The sequence below is a fragment of the Pelodiscus sinensis genome, chromosome 29 (genome assembly GCF_052426305.1).
Source record: "Pelodiscus sinensis isolate ZL-2025 chromosome 29, ASM5242630v1, whole genome shotgun sequence".
Classification (NCBI taxonomy): domain Eukaryota; kingdom Metazoa; phylum Chordata; order Testudines; family Trionychidae; genus Pelodiscus; species Pelodiscus sinensis.
Genome location: NC_143080.1, coordinates 16,697,932 through 16,714,473, shown reverse-complemented (window position 1 = coordinate 16,714,473; position 16,542 = coordinate 16,697,932). Strand labels below are relative to the sequence as shown.

The following is a 16,542-nucleotide window of genomic DNA, read 5'->3' as shown; positions in this document are numbered from 1 at the left end:
CCCGCCCGCCCCGTTCCCCTCCCGAGCCAGGCCCCGCCCTACCAGTTTATCATCCCAGCCTGGCCCCGCCCGCCCCCCTTCTCCTCCGGTACCAGGCCCCGCCCGCCCCGCTTCTCCTCCCTAGTCCGGCCCTGCCCGCCCAGCTTCCCCTCCGAGCCAGGCCCCCCTGCCCAGCTTCTCCTCCCGAACCAGGCCCCGCCCGCCCAGCTTCCCCTCCCAGCCTGGCCCCGCCCGCCCTGCTTCCCCTCCCAGCCTGGCCCGGCCCTATCACCTTCCCCTCCCAGCTTGGCCCCGCCCGCCCCGTTCCCCTCCCGAGCCAGGCCCCGCCCGCCCAGTTTCTCCTCCCAGCCTTGCCCCGCCCGCCCCGCTTCTCCTCCCGAACCAGGCCCCGCCCACCCCGCTTCCCCGCCCGCCCAGCTTCTCCTGCGGATCCAGGCCCCGCCCGCCCACTTTCTCTTCCCGAGCCCGGCCCCACCCGACCACCTTCCCCTCCCGAGCCAGGCCCCGCCCACCCAGCTTCTCCTCCCAGTCTGGCCCCGACCGCCCAGCTTCCCTTCCCGAGCCTGGCCCCGCCCGCCCAGCTTCCCCTCCCAGCCTGGCCCCGCCCGCCCAGCTTCCCTGGTCCGCCCGCCCCGCTTCTCCTCCCAGCCTGGCTCCGCCCGCCCAGCTTCTCCTCCCAGCCTGGCCCGGCCCGCTCACCTTCCCCTCCCAGCTTGGCCCCGCCCGCCCCGTTCCCCTCCCAAGCCAGGCCCCGCCCGCCCAGCTTCCCCTCCCGAAGGAGGCTCCGCCCGCCCAGCTTCCCCTCCCAGTTTGGCCCCGCGTGCCCAGCTTCCCCGCCCAGCCAGCCCCCGCCCGCCCAGCTTCCCCTCCCGAGCCCGGCCCCGCCCGCCCAGCTTCCCCTCCCGAGCCCGGCCCCGCCCCCCCCGCTTCTCCACCCGAGTCCGGCCTCTCCAGCCCAGCTTCCCCGCCCGACCACCTTCCCCTCCCAGCTTGGCCCAGCCCTCCCAGCTTCTCCTCCCAGCCTGGACCCGCCCGCCAACCTTCCCCTCACAGCCTGGCTCCGCCTGCCCAGCTTCTCCTCCTGAGCCAGGCCCCGCCCGCCCAGCTTCCCCTCCCGAGCCAGGCCCCGCCCCCCCGGCTTCCCCTCCCAGCTTGGCCCGGACCGCCCAGCTTCCCCTCCCAGCCAGGCCCCGCCCCCCCTGCTTCCCCTCCCGAGGCAGGCTCCGACCGCCCAGCTTCCCCTCCCAGCCAGACCCCGCCCGCCCACCTTCCCCTCTCAGTTAGGCCCCGCCCTCCCAGCTTCCCCGCCCAGCCAGCCCCCGCCCGCCCAGCTTCCCTCCCGAGCCAGGCCCCGCCCCCCCGGCTTCCCCGCCCAGCCAGCCCCCGCCCGCCCAGCTTCCCTCCCGAGCCAGGCCCCGCCCGCCCAGCTTCCCCTCCCGAGCCAGGCCCCGCCCCCCCGGCTTCCCCTCCCAGCTTGGCCCGGACCGCCCAGCTTCCCCTCCCAGCCAGGCCCCGCCCCCCCTGCTTCCCCTCCCGAGGCAGGCTCCGACCGCCCAGCTTCCCCTCCCAGCCAGACCCCGCCCGCCCACCTTCCCCTCTCAGTTAGGCCCCGCCCTCCCAGCTTCCCCGCCCAGCCAGCCCCCGCCCACCCAGCTTCTCCTCCCAGCCTGGCCCCGCCCGCCCACCTTCCCCTCCCATCTTGGCCCCGCCCCTAGAGCTTCCCCTCCCAGCCTTGCCCCGCCCGCCCTGCTTCCCCTCCCAGCCAGGCCCCTCTGCCCAGCTTCTACTCCCGAGCCAGGCCCCGCCCGCCCAGCTTCCCCTCCCGAAGTGGACTCCGCCCTCCCAGGTTCCCCTCCCAGTTTGGCCCCGCCCGCCAAGCTTCCCCGCCCAGCCAGCCCCCGCCCGCCCAGCTTCCCCTCCCAGCCTGGCCCCGCCCGCCCTGCTTCCCCTCCCAGCCAGGCCCCTCTGCCAAGCTTCTCCTCCCGAGCCAGGCCCCGCCCGCTCAGTTTCCCCTCCCAGCCTGGCCCCGCCCGCCCCGTTCTCCTCCCGAGCCAGGCCGCGCCCGCCCAGCTTCTCCTCCGAGCCTGGCCCCGCCCGCCCTGCTTCTCCTTCCAGTCTGGCCCCGCCCGCCCAGCTTCTCCTCCGAGCCAGGCCCTGCCCACCCAGCTTCTTCTCCCAGGCTGGCCCCGCCCGACCACCTTCCCCTCCCAGCTTCCCCTCCCAGCCTGGCCCCGCCCGCCCAGTTTCTCCTCCCGTTCCCGGCCCCGCCCGCCCAGCTTCCCCTCCCGAGCCCGGCCCCGGCCGCTCAGTTTCTCCTCCCATCTTGACCCCGCCCCCCCAGCTTCCCCTCCCAGCCAGCCCTCGCCCGCCCAGATTCCCCTCCCAGCCTGGCCCCGCCTGCCCAGCTTCTCCTCCTGAGCCAGGCCCCGCCCGCCCACCTTCCCCTCCTGGCTTGCCCCGCCCACCCAGTTTCTCCTCTGAGAGGGGAAGCTGGGCGGGCGGGGCCAGGCTGGGAGGGGAAGGTGGGCGGGCGGGGCCAGGCCGGGAGGAGAAGCTGGGTGGGCGGGGCCGGACTCCGCAGGGGAAGCTGGGCGAGCGGGGCCAAGCTGGGAGGGGAAACTGGAGGGGCGGGGCCGGACTCGGGAGGAGAAACTGGGCCGGCGGAGCCATGCTGGGAGGAGAAGCGGGGCGGGAGGGGCCGGGAACGGGAGGAGAAACTGGGCGGGCGGGGCCAAGCTGGGATGAAAAGCAGGGCGGGCGGGGCCGGGCTCGCGAGTAGAAACTGGGTGGGCGGGGCAAGCCAGGAGGGGAAGGCGGGGGGGCGGGGCCAGGCTGGGAAGAAAAGTTGGGCGGGCGGGGCCGGGCTCGGGAGGGGAAGCTGGGTGGGCGGGGCCGGACTCGGGAGGGGAAGCTGGGCGGGCGGGGCCGGGAACGGGAGGAGAAACTGGGCGGGCGGGGCCGGGCTGGGAGGGGAAGCTGGGCGGGCGGGGCCAAGCTGGGAGGGGAAGGTGGGTGGGCGGGGTCAGGCTCGGGAGGGGAAGCTGGGTGGGCGGGGCCAGGCTGGGAGGAGAAGCTGGTTGAGCGGGGCCTGGCTCCGGAGGGGAAGGTGGGCGGGCGGGGCCCGGCTCGCGAGGAGAAACTGGGTGGGCGTGGCAAGCCGGGATGGGAAGCTGGTCGGGCGGAGCCAGGCTGGGAGGGGAAGCTGGGTGGGCGGGGCCTGGCTCGGGAGGGGAAGCTGGGTGGGCGGGGCCAGGCTGGGAGGAGAAGCTGGGCGGGCGGAGCCAGGCTGGGAGGGGAAGCTGGGTGGGCGGGGCCTGGCTCGGGAGGGGAAGTTGGGCGGGCGGGGCTAGGCTGGGAGGAGAAGCTGGGTGGGCGGGGCCTGGCTCGGGAGGGGAAGCTGGGTGGGCGGGGCCTGGCTCGGGAGGAAAAGTTGGGTGGGCGCCAAGTCACCCTAACGAACCATGGGAATTAGGCATAGATAGTATGTATTGTATAAAGACACTGTTAAAAGGGAATACAGACATTGAAACACATGCAGGGTGGAGAGAAATATGGGTTATAATTAGAAATCACGTAAGTGGTACATCAGTGAAACATATCCCTAGCCATAAAGAACATATCCCTAGCCAATCCTGACCACAAACAACTAGATAAAGAATTGCAAGAATTTGAAGTGTTAGTAGAAAAAAAACAAAGAAAAAGGACAAGTGGATCCATTCATAAAATGGTTACATGAATGTACAGGGCACTTTGGGATACAAAAGGAAAGAGAATGGATAAGACAATATACAGGAGGAGAATCAATAATTGGAGTAAAAGAACATGAAAAAATACATAAAGCCTGTAAAATCTGTCACAATACTAAACGCATGAATCAGCTAAAATATGCCTATGGTGCTAATAACCCAGAATATTATAAACTAGGAAACCATTGGCAAATAGATTTAATAGGACCATTACCAAATGCTAAACAATACCCAAAGGGAATAGTTGTAGTAGATTTGGGAAGTCGGAGTACTATGGTAATTCCTCTGAAAAAAAACAAAAGCAGAACACATACTAAAAGCCTTAGAAAAAATAATGGCAGTTTGGGGACGCCCACAAATAATACAGTCAGATGGAGGCCCACCATTTGGAAGTAAAAAATTAGAACAATGGTCCATGGAAAAGGGCATAACATGGCATTTAAATCTCCCATACCATCCTCAATCCAGCGGAGTAGTAGAAAAGAAAATTGATATTTTAAAACAACATTTAAAAATGGCAACTAAGGATGGCACCTTTAAAGGTTGGCACCTAGTATTGGATACAGTTTTATTAAATATGAATGAACATACAAAGCTGATGGCCAGATATAAAACCCAAGCATCAACCAAACTGGGAGCCTTCCTATGAGCAAGGAGAAAAAATATGGATTGCATGGCCAACGGAGGATAAGGAGAAAAGAGTGGCATTGGAAGGAAGAGTAATGGAAGCTGGAAAGTTACCATTCACCTATGTAATCACAACAAAACCAAGAAAAGGATTAGCACACCATAATTGGCCTCTGGGCGGCGCGCCGCTCGCCTCCCTCCCTCCCGCCTTCCTTCCTCCCTTCCTGGCAGCCTCCGCCAGCCCCCGGGCTCATCTGTATGCGGGCTCCGCCCCCTCTCCCTGCAGTCTTTCTGCCTCTGCCTCTGCTCTTCTGAGCCCTGACTCCCTTTCTTGATTTAAAAAAAAAAATAAACACAAAATTAAAATGAAAAAAGTGGCGGCTTGCCAATGCTGCCTTTGAAAAAACCGAGCCAGAAATCCACGTACTGAGTCCGAAAACGCCGCCTTCGGGCCTCGACGGCCGAAATAGAGATTTGAAGCCAAAAACGGTGACCCGGGCTGCGGAGCCAGAAATCCACGTCCGGAGCCCGAAAACGCACTCCTCGGGCCGTGATGGCCAAAATCGACGTTTGAAGGCGAAAACGGCAACCTGGGAAGCCGAGGCAGAAATCTACGTCCGGAGCCCAAAAACGCCCTCCTTGGGCCGCGATGGCCAAAATCGACTTTTGAAGGAGGAAATGGCGACCCGGGCAGCAGAGCCAGAAATCCATGTCCGGAGCCCAAAAATGCCCCCTTCAAGCCGCAATGGCCGAAATCTACTTTTCAAGCCTAAAGCGGCGACTCAGGCTGTGGAGCCGGAAATCCACGTCCGGAGCCCGAAAATGACGTCCTCGGGCCGCGATGGCCGAAATTGTCTTTTGATGCCGAAAACGGCGACCCGGACTGTGGAGCCAGAAATCCACGTCCGGAGCCCAAAAACACCCTACTCAGGCTGTGATAGCTGAAATCAACTTTTGAATCTGAAAATGGCGACCCGGGCTGCGGAGGCCAAAATCCACATCCAGAGGCCAAAAACGATGACCTCGGGCCACGATGGCCGAAATCGACATTTGACGCCGAAAACGGTGACCCGGGCTGCGAATGCGGAAATCCACTTCCGGAGCCCTAAAACATCCTCCTCGGGCTGCGATGGCCGAAATCGACTTTTGAAGTCCAAAATGGCGACCCGGGCCGCGGAGCCAGAAATCCAGGTCCGGAGCCTGAAAATGCCCCCCTCGGGCCTCGATGGCCGAAATAGAGATTTGAAGCCAAAAACGGCGACCCGGGCCGCGGAGCCGGAAATCCACGTCCGGAGTCCGGAAATGCCCTCCTCTGACCGCCATGGTCGAAATCGAGTTTTGAAGACGAAAACGGGGACCCTGGCCGCGAAGTGAGAAAACCACGTCCGGAGCCCGAAAATGCCCTCCTCGGGCCACGACGGCGGAAATCGACTTTTGATGCCGAAAACGGCAACACGGCCCTCGAAGGCAAAAATCCACGTATGGAGTTTGAAAATGACCCATCATGGGCCGCGATGGCCGAAATAGACTTTTAAACCGAAAATGGTGACCCAGGCTGCGGAGAAGGAAATCCACATCCGGGGCCCGAAATCGCCCGCCTCGGGGCGCAATGGCCGAAATCGATTTTTCAAGCCGAAAACGGCGACACGGTCTTCAGAGGCCAAAATCTACGTCCAGAGTCCGAGAACGCCCTCCTCGGGCCACGATGGCCGAAATCAACTTTTGAAGGCGAAAACGGCGACCCGGGCTGCGGAGCCAGTAATCCATGTCTGGAGCCCGAAAATTCCATCCTCGGGCTGCGATGGCCGAAATCGACTTTTGAAGCCGAAAACGGCGACCGGGCTTTGCAGGCCAAAATTCATGTCCGAAGCCCGAAAACGCCCTCCTCGGGCCGTGTTGGCCGAAATCGACTTTTGAAGCCGAAAACAGCGATTCGGGCCGGGGAGCGAGAAAACCACATCCGCAGCCCGAAAACGCCCTCCTCTGGCCGTGATGCCCGAAATCAACTTTTGAAGCCAAAAACGGTGACCAGAGCTGCGTAGCCAGAAATCCACGTCCGGAGACAGAAAACAACGTAGTCGGGCCGCGATGGCTGAAATAGTCTTTTGAAGCTGAAAATGGCGACACGGGCTTCAGAGGCCAAAATCCACTTCTGGAGCCAAAAAACGCCCTCTTCGGGTCATGATGGCTGAAATCGACTTTTGATGCTGAAAATGGCCACCCAGGCTGCGGAGCCAGAAATCCACGTCCGGAGCGCGAAAACGCCCTCCTCGGGCCGTGATGGCCGAAATCGGCTTTTGAAGGCTAAAACTGCGACACGGGCCACTGAGTCAGAAATCCAGGTCCGGAGCCCGAAAACGCCCTCCTCGGGCCGCCGTGGCCAAAATAGACTTTTGAAGGTGAAAACGGCGACCCGGGCTCCGGAGCCAGAAATCCACGTCCGGAGCCCGAAAATGCCCTCCTCGGGCCGCGGTGGCCGAAATCGAATTTTGAATCCGAAAACTGCGACACGGGCCACTGAGCCAGAAATCCAGGTCCGGAGCCCGAAAACGCCCTCCTCGGGCCGTGATGGCCGAAATCGACTTTTGAAGGCGAAAATGGTGAACTGGGAAGCCGAGCCAGAAATTCACATCCGGAGCCCGAAAACGCCACTGTCGGGCTGCGATGGCCGAAATCGACATTTGAAGCCAAAAGCGGCGACCCCGGCTTTGGAGGCCAAAACACACGTCCGGAGCTCCTTAACCCCCCCACGATCCCCACCCCCCCTTAACCACCCCAACCACCCCTTAACTCCCCCCTTAATCCCGAACCCCTTTAACCCCCTTGACCCCAACCCCCCTTAACTTCCCCTTGACCCCCGACCCCCCATAACCCCGACCCCCCCTTGACCCCCCTCGACCCCCGAACCCCCAAGCCCCCTAACCTCCCGCCCCTTAACCCCCTCAACCCGAACCCTCACCCCTAAACCCCCTACCCTAACCCCCTCACCCCCTTATCCCAACCCCTCTAACCCCAACCCCCTTAACCCCAACCCTCACCCCCACCCCACCTCACACCCTCTAAACCCTAAAAACCCTGACCCCAGACCCCTTAACCCTAACCCCCTAGACCCCTACCCCCTTGACTCTAAACCCCAACCCTACGCCCTAAACCCACACCCCCCACCCCCTTTCCCCCTCCCCCCACCCCTAAACCCACACCCCCCCACCCCACCCGTAACCCTGCACCCCCACCGTAAACCCTAACCCCCGACCCTCCAGACCCCCTTAAACCCTAACCCCAACCCCCGGGGCCCTCTTAAACCCTAACCCCTAACCCCAACCCCCCCCAAAAATTGAGTGTTTGAAAAATAATTTGTAAAAATTTATCAAAGTGTAAAAGTTAAATTTTCCACTGCAGTTGCAGTTAGAATCTGGTATATTCCATTAATTGGAACCTACTTTTGCCCCGGCTTCTAAGCTCATGAATGCTAGAAAGACATTGGAGAGCAATTTATCTGCGAGCCCATGCCATATAGCAGAGGTCTTAATTTAAGATATTTAGCTCTATTTTAGCCCCATCTAAGGCTACGTCTACACTGGCAGCTTCTTGCGCAGGAACAGCCATTCTTCTGCAAAAACTTGCTGGCTACATTGCACGAGCATTCTTCCAGAAGTAAATTTACAGTACAGCATTGTAAAACAGGGCTTCTCCTGGATGAGTTATTCCTCCCCACGAGGAATAAGCCCCCGTGCGCAAGAGCTCTTCTAGAAGAGGCCACTGTAGAAAGGCAACATGAATTTGTGCAAGAAGCCCCTATGGTTAAAATGGCCATCGGAGCTTTCTTGCACAAAAGAGCATCTACACTGCTATGGATGCTCTTGTGCAAAAGCACATGGCAGTGTAGACACTCTGTGGAAGATTTTTGCACAAGAACTCTTCCACAAGAGTTCTTGTGCAAGAAGCTGCCAGTGTAGACTTAGCTTAAGGGTTGAGGTGAGCCTGAACCTGTTAGTTTGGGATCACCAGCAGTGTGCAGAGATTCTAGCTGTGTCCACATGAAGGATAGTTTAAAAGCAGGTGAGCTCCCTTGTTTTGGAACTTGCTTTATGGAATTCTGCTAGTTGAGATGCATGGGCAAAGTTTACATTTTACTAAACCAACAGAACTCCACATCCACTCAGTCATCCGGGCCGACTTATCCATTAGGCACAGTGCCTATGGCCCACGAAAATGTTTTAAGTTCTTAAAATCAGAAGAAAAAAAAAGAACTCTTAGGGTCAAAGAAAATGTTTTAAATTCTCCCCCCCCCCCCATCAGAAAAAAAAATCAAACTTAGGGCCCATGTAAATCTATTTATTTTTCTGTTTTAGGCAAAGTTTAAGAATTGAAGTATTTAAAGTTATATCAAAATCATTTGTATTGGTATTTCAGGGCTCACTGAACAGCAGCGAGCCCCACTCACCAGCCATGCGCAGATCGCCCAAACCCGGCTCGGCCAGGTTGCCATCTACTCGCCCCTGGATAGTAGATTACATTGTTTCTTGAGCCCTGGATATTATGGTGGGAGGGGCCCATGAAGGCAAAAGTGCCTAGGCCCACAAAAGTCATAATGCAGCCCTGTCAGTCATGTTCTCCCAGCTAGACAAACTCTGCTGTCAAATATGCCCTTGCTATTGAAAGAAAGCATTGAGACTGGTCCCAAAACAGCTACATTGTTGCAAGTCGCTTCTGTGACTTGCTCCAGTTGGAATGCAGGCAAGGCCTGGGCTCTAGACTGGAATGTGACTAAGTGTCTGCAGGCAGCCTGTGGGATGTGACGCAGAGCATCCTCTCACTGCTCTGAGCAGAAAGAGCAAGCCACACCTGCCTCCAATGCTCCCATTCCAGCACTAGTGTCCAGAAGCTGAGCAGCAGCTTGCTTGGGCAAGAGGCCAGTTATCGGGGTTCCCCAGGAAGTTCCTGCAAAGTTCAGCTTGACTAGAGCCAAGGGATCTTTGGTAGGAGTGAGAGTCATTGACCAGTTTCTGCATGGACGACGTTTCCCTTGCTACAGCATGTTGGAAAAGGCCCTGTTGTGAAGGATGACATGGCAAGTGCTGAACAGCTCTGATTGTTCCCTGTCCCAGCAAGGAGTCCAACCCCTGCTCCCAGCACTTCCTATCAGGGCAGTGGGATGCAGCTACTCAGCTGAGTGCCCCAATCACCACCTTCTCCATGGTGCTTGGGACAGTAACCCCAGCTGATCAGCCCAGAGAAAGACTTGAGGCCTTTGTGCATTTAAAAAAAAGTTTATTTTGTTTGATGCTTGTTTCACTTTCTGTATAAGGCAGCTAGCTCTTCACAGCCTTCCTGACACTCCGCCATACAGAAAGCGAGGTCATCAATGGCAGCATCACTCCCTGCTTCCAGGCCAATGACTCCTTCCACCATCACCTACAGCAGAAAGATTTCAGTTACTGACTACTGCTTGGGCCCAAGAGGCCAACTCAAAGCCACTCCCTGCCTAGCTTCCATTGCCTTCTCTGCTGGGCAACTGTAGGTAACAGCACCCAGGAAGGGAGGAGGAAGGCAGCACTTATTTCCAGAGCCAGTCTGAGTTTTTCTATTTTCTATTTAAAAAGTTATAGCTTTAAAACAAAATAATCCATTTCAAGCTGTACAACAAACACCAGTTTTGAGTTTATTTCTACCACTTAAAAAAACAAACAAAGAACAAATAACCCATAATTTTTTTAAATACATCTCATTTTGCAGAATAAAAAAACAAAAGTGCTTTTAAAACCCCTTGTTAGTTTAAACAAACCAAGTACTTTAAAAAAACCCTACACCTATGCCTTGCACAGCTCCCTCCCTCTCTCTCTACACTAAACAGCAGCTTTATAAAACACACCAAACCAAGTTTGCAGCCATAGACTTTTCAAAACCCACATGCATTTAACACATCACATTTTGCACAGAAAAAGCAACCCACCAAACACTCTATACCAGCAGTTTGCCAACATATATATTAAAAACACACCTGTGTCTGTCACAAACTCCATCATACACACACCTTCAAAAACTCCCCACAACAGTTTTAAAATCATTTGCAACAATATTTTTTAAAAGCAGCGGTATGCAACATACTGTTTTTTTTTTTTTAAAAACCACTTATCTCTAGCATAAGCCCCTGAATCACCCACAACTTAACCCCCTACAGCCAGCTTTTTTTAAAAATAACCCCCCCCCAGGTAAAAACACACCACATTTTTGTAACCATCCCAGATACTTTTAGCCTAACCCCACCACCTCCTCCCCCAACTCAGAACTGAACATTTATTTTGAAAACACATTTGGCACAGAAAGAGCAACCCCCCCAAACACTCTATACCAGCAGTTTGCCAACATATAGTTTAAAAACCACACCTATGTCTTGCACAGACCCCCTCTCTCTCACACAAACCCAGTAGCACCACATGTATTTAAAAGGCACATGTGTGCTTGGGCTTTTGGTTAGCTAGGATTACCCCCAAATGCCTCAAACCCATTTTAGAAAAACATCAGATTTTGCACAGTAAAAAACCTGTTAGTTAGAAACAAGCCAACAGTTTGCAACCAAATACTTTTTAAAAACACACCTATGTCTTGCACAGACCTCATCTCTCTCTCACACAAACACACACACACACACAAACCCCACATACATTTAAAAGCCAATTGCAAAAAAGTTAGCCACCATTATTTTACTAAGAGAGCATGGCCAAAGAGTGGCATTATATAATATATATTTTCAAAGTTAAAAACAGGGAACATACCTTCTCCTATTGCAGTCCAGCAGCCATTCAAGAAAGTTTCTGTTGAAAAGGACAGTCTCCAACATACCTAGGTTTTCTATACCCTGCTAACCCATTGTTTCAAACAACTTCAACATAGTAGCTAGCAGGTTAATTTGATCACTGCAACTCTAAAATAATAGATCCTTAAAGACTTTAGGCACCCCTTCCTAGCTTTGCCTTGTGATCTGGGGGTGGAGGAATTAAGCTGTCTCCAAAACTAAGTTGCTTTTGGCTACCTTTTTTTTCTTTTAGTTAAAATACATTTTTTGTAGGGCTTTCTTACAGTATTAACAGTAAAAGCACCAATCCTTAATGTAGCTGTACCCATTTCCATGTGGAGACCCTTTGCAGGTATCAATAAATGTCTTGGGGTTTGTTTTTTTAAACATGCTTCTTTCATGCTTAAGGCTTGGGGTTTAAATAAAATGCTTTTAAATGTTTGATTGTCTTTAGAGCAAATGCTTGTTCTAAAGTATGGGTAAGAGTTTGAAACATTTCAATTTTGGGTTAGACCCTTAATTTTTTTTAACTTTTAATGGCTAGAAAAAGTAGCCCATAGCATTCAACCAGCTCCTGGGTCATATTTAAACTGTCCAATAGCGTTTTTACCAACTCCTGTGTCCTTTAAACTGTCCAATAGTGCTCTACCAACCCCAGGGGTTATATTTAAACTGTCCAATAGCATCTGCAAACTCCTGAGGTGTTATTTAATTAGATATTCATCAGAGCCCACCCATCCAACCCATCAAATTTAATTACTGAACATTAACCTCAACAAGGGTAAGTGGTCACACCTAAACCTAACCATTGACTAGAGCCCCTGGCTATTCAGCGAGGTGCGGTTAAACCATTGAGTTCATGTCTAATAAATCCTAACCGGGGAGAGGGGGGGGGGGGGGCTTGGGGTGTGTGTGTGTGATTTTTTTCCTTTTATTTAAAAAACAAAACATATTGGTGAGGTTTTTCCTTCCTCCGAGTTTCTACCATACATCTTTCAGGGTTTGTCAGTAAATGGGCCCCTTTATACAAAATGGATTCTCACAAACTTTATTTTTTTTAAATGATTTTATTTAAAAGACATAGAAACCACGTGTTCCACCAAAACTTTTACTCATGTAAGGATCATACAAACCTTCTGACAGAAGATAGTCACAAAAGCCCCTTTTCAAAAGATATTTACAGCTACCGAGTTTTATATCTCATGTGTGTCCCCTCACCATTTTCTAACTTCATCCTTTTAGACATCTTATAGTCTTTTTCTTAAGCAGGGTTCTGTAACTTTTTGTACGCACCAGACGTTCAATATAACACTCTAAGCAGGCGTCTTTTGGCTAGGTCATGGTCTTTAAAACACTGTGAGGATCTTGACTGAATTGCATTGCATTTACCAAAGTCACCCCTTGTGCTAAGTGTTCCTGAGTTAAGCACAGACATTGCATAGCATAACCTACGGCGATAATAGTATTTAATAAGCTTTCCAAACACAGTTCAGCACATAGGCTCCGGAGCTTGCAGTTTATATCCTCTGGAGTCCAAGTCAAACAGTCATGGTGCCGCTGGGCTGGCGCATCTATGACACAACCCTCACAGTCCTCAAAAAGCTTTTCCCTAAGACCGTGACTAAGGACGGTATAAACACCAATGAGTACAATAGAGCACATCACTTTTTTACGCTTATGATGTGGCACTTACGCTTACGATGTGGTCAGTGCCAAGCCACCTTCTGAATTCTTCATGGCCGTCATCCTTGGCGTTCTCTTCAATGCTTTGTATCGGTGTTGAGCAAAAACAAGGTGTGACGGCGCGTTGGGGGTTCCCTGTCTCCTGCACCCCGAAATGGCACAAACAGACTGCACCAGCCAGTGGAATTGAGGGTGGTTTATTGCTCCTCCAGCACAGCTCAGCACAGATGTAATCTGGTCACAGGAACTGGGCTAGGATGCCTCAGGCCCCCTTGAGATGGGGGAGACTGGGCCCCTAAACTCCAGCCCCTTCCCCTAGGCTCTCCTCCATCCTCTCAGACAGCCAGCAACCAACTCACTAACTTCCAGCCCTGCCCCCCAGCCAGGGCAGCATTCCACCTTCCTTTGTTCCTCTCCATGGGGGGTGTCTGGCCACTGGTTTGCATAGTGACTCATCCTGTTTTGCTGGGTCGTGGTACCCACGGCAGCCAGTGGGGCCACCCCAGAGCCAGCAGCATAGAAACCAGCCAGGTACCCCCACTACGTCACACAAGGTGGGCCCGGTTCGTCTTCCTTGTCCGATGCAATGCTGTCCTGGGTCTGAGGGTCAGCTAGAAAGCCATCGTCAAGCTGTCGAGAGATTGCCAGAAAGAAATAATGTAAGGGTTATTTTTTTTTTTTTTAGGTTTGCAAAATCCCGGTTTCCTAACCCCATGACGCCCCAATTTCGATCTTTCATTTTCCTGTTTGACTTCTTTTCCATGCACCTTGTCCGACTCCTGGGAGTCATGGGCACCTTCCTCGTCCAGGCCATCTAGCTCGTCGGGCTGCCTCGTGAGCGGTTGGGTTTCGGTGTCAGATACCAGTGTATCCATCAGTGGCTGGGCCAAAGGGCTCCCTTCAACTTCTCCTTCCTCCTCGGAACTGTTGCTGATGTAGCACTTTCTTCTTGGCACCAAAACAAAGTTGGTGAAAGAAACCATGTTTCCGCTCAGCGTTTGCACACTCTCTGAAACACGCACTCTTGGAACAAGATGGCCTCTTCTGTGTGGCGCTAGAACTTATGGGGAAGTGCTATGCTCTGATTGGCAGAGGGTGTCACGGGAAGCTCTTAGAGGGGTCACACAACCCGCTTCCGGTCTGGTCAACCGGTCCCGGAACTGCCCCATGATTGGTCACAGCGATTTGCAGGGCAGTCCTACAGGGGAAAAACCTTTCCTGATTGGTAGAGGGAGGCGGGGTGAGTTCTTAGAGGGGTCACATGATCCACTTCTGGGCGGGTCATCAGGTCCCGGAACTGCCCCCCGATTGGTCACAGTGATTTGCGGGGCGGTCCTACAGGGGAAAAACCTTTCCTGATAGGTAGAGGGAGGTGGGGCAAGTCCTTAGAGGGGTCACATAACACTTCTTACTTCCAGTCACCTGTCCCTCTTGACCCCGGATGTATTACCCCAAGGGAAGGACTTCCGGTGACAGGGGACGGGCCTAACGGGATCATATGACACCCTTTACTTCTGGTCTCTTGACCCAGAAGTACTACCCTCCAAGGGAGGGCCTTCCGGTGACAGAGGAGACGGGACTTCCGGGGACAGGGGCGGGACTTCCGGGGTCAGAGGGCGGGGATAACATTTGATTGATGGTAGGGCTCTTATGCTACTCTTGTATTGGGACTGTTGAGGTGTCTATCTCGTCACAGCTCATAGAAATCCTTGAGTGCATTAGATTGGGTTGGAAAACGCTTTAAAATACTATTCAGCGAGTGAGAGAGCTTGATGAAAGGCAATGGAGAGGTGCCTAACACTTCACAGCAAGTCATGACTGCAGAGCCGATAGATTTGGGTGGAAAGTGTGTGTAAAGGGTCTTCAGCTACTGAGAGTGCTTGCTGACATGTAGAGGCGTTGTGAAAACGCTGATAGCCGCCCTAATGCGTGGGTGTCTTTTCTCAATGGAAGTATGACCGAACCAAGTCTGGACGGGTAAAGACGGTTGTTGAATTGGATATAACAAGGGACAGCTTTTACACGCATTTCTGAAGACATTAAGCTTTCTGCAAAACTTACACCTACACGGAGGAGTTGCTTTCTCGTCTATTTACTCCAGGTTTTTCACGTATTGCCGAGTTAATCTAACCCTAACCCTAACCCTAACCCTAACCCTAACCCCTAAACCCTAACCCTAAACCATAACCATAACCCTAAACCCTAACCCTAACCCTAACCCTAACCCTTAACCCTAGCCCTCTGACCTCCAAACCCTAACCCTAACCCTAAACCTAACCCTAATCCTAACCCTAAACCCTAACCCTTAACCTTTAACCCTAACCCTAAACCCTGAAACCGAACCCCTAACCCTAACCAAACCCTAATCCTAAACCCTAACCCTAACCCTAACCCTTAACCCTAACCCTGAACCCGAACCCGAACCCAAACCGGAACCCCTAACCCTAACCTGAACCAAACCCTAACCCTAAACCCTAACCCCTAACCCCTAACCCTTAACCCTTAACCCTTAACCCTAACCCTAAACCTAACCCTACCACTACCCCTAACCCTAACCCTAAATGGTAACCTTAACCCTAATCCTAAACCCTACCCCTAACCCTAACCAAATCCTAACCCTAACCCTAACCCTAAACCCTTAACCCGAACTCTAACCCTGAACCCGAACTCCTAACCCTAACCCGAACCAAACCCGAACCCTAACCCTAACCCTAAGCCCCCCAACCCTCCTCCTGACCCTAATCCTAACCCTAACCCCTTAACCCTAACCCTAAACCCTAAACCCTAACCCTAACCAAACCCTAAACCCTAACCCTAAACCCTAATCCTAACCCTAAACCCTAACCCAACCCTAACCCTAACCCTAAACCCTAACCCTAACCCTAACCCTAACCCCTAACCCTAACACTAACCCCTACCCTTAATCCTAACCCTAACCCTAAACCCTAACCCTAACTCAACCCCAACCCTAACACTAAACCCTCACCGTTACCATAACCCTGAACCCCAAGCTGAACCCTAAATCCTACCCCAAGCTCAAACCCTAACCCTTAATCCTCACCCTAAACCCTAACCCTTAATCCTCACCCTAAACCCTAACCATAACTGTAAACCCTAACCCTAACCCCTAACTCTTAACCCTAACCCCTAACTCTTAACCCTAACCCCTAACTCTTAACCTAACCCCTAACTCTTAACTCTTAACATAGTGTTCTATGATTCTATGATTTAGTTACAATAAAATATTGAAATGAAGCCAACTTTGCATTGTTAGGAGCCCATGTGCACCATCTTGTGACCACTGAATCCTTTAGCAAAGAAAGAGGTAGATGGTGGAGTTGGAGGGGAGAGGGGAGAGGGAATTTCAGGCAGGCCAGATAGGCAGCTGGAGCACTCAGTGTGACTGGTTTGTGGCCTATTTGGGAATGTCTCCAGTCTGGGCCTGTAAGGAGCCCCAAGTTTGAGCAATTTGCCCTGAGCGAAGGCCCTCAGCTGTGCCCAGACCCAGCCCGGTCCATCACAAGTGTTCAGTCTCCACCCCTTTAATTGAAGAGGAAATATTTCTTGGATTCCCATTTTTCTCTTTGGGATTAAAATCTCTCACCACAGAAACTCTATTCTCGCCATTACTGGTGGTGTTCAAAGATGTGTCTTTTTCAACATGGTTGCTAATACAACCATCATTGTGTT

The 16,542-nt window shown here is 53.7% G+C and overlaps 1 protein-coding gene across 10 annotated transcripts in view; it reads right to left on the bottom strand.

Moving 5' to 3' along the window:
- The window catches only part of LOC102458302 (non-structural maintenance of chromosomes element 3 homolog), a 175,814-nt gene that overhangs the window by 92,883 nt on the left and 66,389 nt on the right, over positions 1-16,542 (bottom strand). The window contains exon 11 of one of the 10 annotated variants that reach the window (XM_089774039.1): positions 13,421-13,482. The exons of the other annotated variants lie outside the window; for them this stretch is intronic. The gene's annotated coding sequence lies outside the window, so the exon portion shown is untranslated. Of the gene's footprint in view, positions 1-13,420; positions 13,483-16,542 lie in introns of those variants that run through there. 10 annotated transcript variants of the gene reach the window in all.